Source organism: Neofelis nebulosa, chromosome 3, assembly GCF_028018385.1.
Source record: "Neofelis nebulosa isolate mNeoNeb1 chromosome 3, mNeoNeb1.pri, whole genome shotgun sequence".
NCBI lineage: Eukaryota > Metazoa > Chordata > Mammalia > Carnivora > Felidae > Neofelis > Neofelis nebulosa.
The window spans coordinates 116501691-116504771 of NC_080784.1; positions in this window are offsets into that span (position 1 = coordinate 116501691).

Consider the following 3081-nt stretch of genomic DNA (forward strand, 5'->3'; position numbering starts at 1 on the left):
CGCCCCTAACAAACACTTCTTAATTAAAATGTGTGTAATGTAAAACAGTGCCTCAGAATGCTACATTTTCAGATCTGTGATTTGTTTTCCTCTGGGAAGAAAGAATAACCACTGCCATGTTTTTAGTGACTCTCAAATCTGAGGCTGTATTATTTAAGAGTGTGATGTAAAACAAAGGAGCACAGCAGTGAGAGTTAGTCCTGGCTCTGTCACTCCTGTATGGTATGACTGCAGCAATTGCTCTTACTGGGCTCCAGTGTCCTTGTCAATCAAAAGAAATGGTTGTATACCTTTCCAGCTGTTCCATACGAAGAGTCTTCCCCCAGTTTACAGTCTTCTGAAGCTGGAGGTCCACCCTACCCTGCCTACTCCAGCCCAGTCCTGATCAAATGACACTTACAATAGAATCATTCTTTTATTAAGACTGCAACTCTTGGGGCGCCTGGGTGGCGCAGTCGGTTGAGCGTCCGACTTCAGCCAGGTCACGATCTCGCGGTCCGTGAGTTCGAGCCCCGCGTCAGGCTCTGGGCTGATGGCTCGGAGCCTGGAGCCTGTTTCCGATTCTGTGTCTCCCTCTCTCTCTGCCCCTCCCCCGTTCATGCTCTGTCTCTCTCTGTCCCAAAAAAAATAAATAAAAAAACGTTGAAAAAAAAATTAAAAAAAAAAAAAAAAAAAAGACTGCAAGTCTTTTCCCAAGGGTGGCCTTGGCCTTTCAGGCATCCAGTAATGGTTTCTGTGGTCCCTGACTGGCACCTTCATCCTGTTCCTGGGGTCGTGCTTCATTTCCCTCTGCAAAGAGAGGGGGGTACTGGGAAGCATGACCCTGGTCACTGAACCAATTCAGAGACAGCAAAGGGAAAGGTTGGCACAGAGAGTGGAGTAAGTGATGACTGCTTTTATTCTTGTCTCATAAATGGATAATTGTAATACTTAAAAAAATACATTTCAAAGAAGCATTATTTGAAAGTATGCATGGTGGGGGGGCCCTAAGAGTGGCAGAATCAGGGAGTACAGTAGGTCCTTTGCCTCCAACAAGGCAGCAATCGACAAAAAATGTGAAAGCCTTCCCAGCTATCCTGCTTTATGAAACAGGCAGGCAGAGAGCTGAGCTGACACTTAAGTCTTCCCATTGTCATGTGATAGACACATTGCCCCAAGGACAGTGTGTTAATAATCAGGAACATTAATGGAGACAAGTTTCATTGAGTAAATTAGACTTTTCCTTATAATTGTGTGAAATTAATGATTTCTGGCTTACTGGTGAAAGAGTGAAAAAGTAATGCTGCCTCTCCTGTTTTGAGCAGTTTTTAGGTCTCGTGTGGTAGAAAACCAGAACCTGTGCCTGCTTAGGGTGGCACAAGAGCAAAGCCGAGAAAGTTCAGCTAGAAGTTTGCTGACTGCGAAATTAATGAGGGTTGACAGTGTCACACTTGTCAGCATGGTTTTCGAGGAAATAATCATAAGATTTGCATAAGCAAGACATGGCTAGTTTGAGACGGGCACAGTTATTTGTATACCCTACTGAAAGATGCTCTCAGAATGATTTATAAAACACACCAGGCAAATCTCTAATAACATTGAACAATTTTACAAATACTTTCATCATCTTGAGATTTTAGGGAGGAAAAAAAGCATCATGGCTGACTTTAAATACGTGTCTTGGCTTTTACCATGCTGGCAGTCCAACATCCCAACACAGCTAACGGCTCTCTCCCTCTATTTCCCCTCTACTTGGAAAATTCATCAAATCCTCATGACACTTTTGGTAGGTACTAAGGGTACCCTGCTTTTATAGATTAAGAAACAGAGGTACAGAGAGGTTTAGTAACGTAGTCAAAGTCACACAGCTAATGTGAAGAATTCAAACCCATTGCAGTGTGTTTCAGGGCTCGTGTTCTTGACCACTGTTTGGCCTCTTTGTAACAACCCTAAGACTACCACTGCTATCCTCCTCTAAGGGTGAAGAAACCAATGTTCTGAATGGTCAAATCGTTTATTAAACATAATTTACCTAATAACTGGCCAGGCTCAGATTTGAATCCACTCTGACCTCAAGTCCCTTTTCATAACTCCATCCTTCTTAGTGTCCCTGGTGCTAGATCCCTTTACTCCCCTCGTTTTAAAAACTTTATTCACAGGATAAAGACTGAACTTCTAAGTCCTTGCCTCAACATTCTAAATTCATCTATTTCCTTCTATTCTTTCACAAGTACCTTAAAATCTAGCCATAAAAACCAAAGTTGCTTTTCTTAACTTTTTTTTTTTTTTTTTAAGTAGGCTCTATGCCCAGCATGCAGCCCAATGTTCATGATCCTGAGATCAAGACCTAAGCTAAGATCAAAAGTCTGATGCTTAACTGACTGAGCCACCCAGGTGCCTCTGCTTTTTCTAACTTCTTACTTATTTTTCATAAAGACCCCAAATGCTAGCTTATTTATAAATGAGTTCAAGGCTAAAATACATTTTTAGCTAACTACAATTCTCAGAGATTTTCAGTCAGATATTTAGAGTTAAGGCTGACAGTGACTTCTGGCTTATTTTTAAAAGTAAAATGATTGGGAGTGCCTGGGTGGCTCAGTCGGTTAACTTTGGCTCGGCTCATGATCTCCCAGTTCGTGGGTTTGAGCCCCACATCAGGCTTTGTGCTGACAGTGTGGAGTTTGCTTGGGATTCTCCTTCTCTCTGCCCCTCCCCTGCTTGCTCTCTCTCTCTCTCTCTCTCTCAAATAAATAAGTAAACTTTTAAAAAAGTAAAATGATTGATTTTAGAAATAATAAGCAATTTCTTGGGGTGCCTGGGTGGCTCAGTCGGTTGAGCGTCCCACTTGGGCTCAGGTCATGATCTCACGGTTCATGAGTTTGAGACCCCCGTTAGGTTCTATGCTGACAGTGTGGAGCCTGCTTCAGATTCTCTCTCTTCCTCTCTCTCCCTATCCTTCCCCTGCTCTCTATCTCTCAAAATAAATAAACTTAAGAAAAAAAAAAAAAAGAATAACCAAAGCATAGGGTTCTTTGGAGTGAATAAAGTTGAGATTGGAAGGTGGCAGGGGCCAGATCAGGGTGGACCTTTTTATGGGAGTCA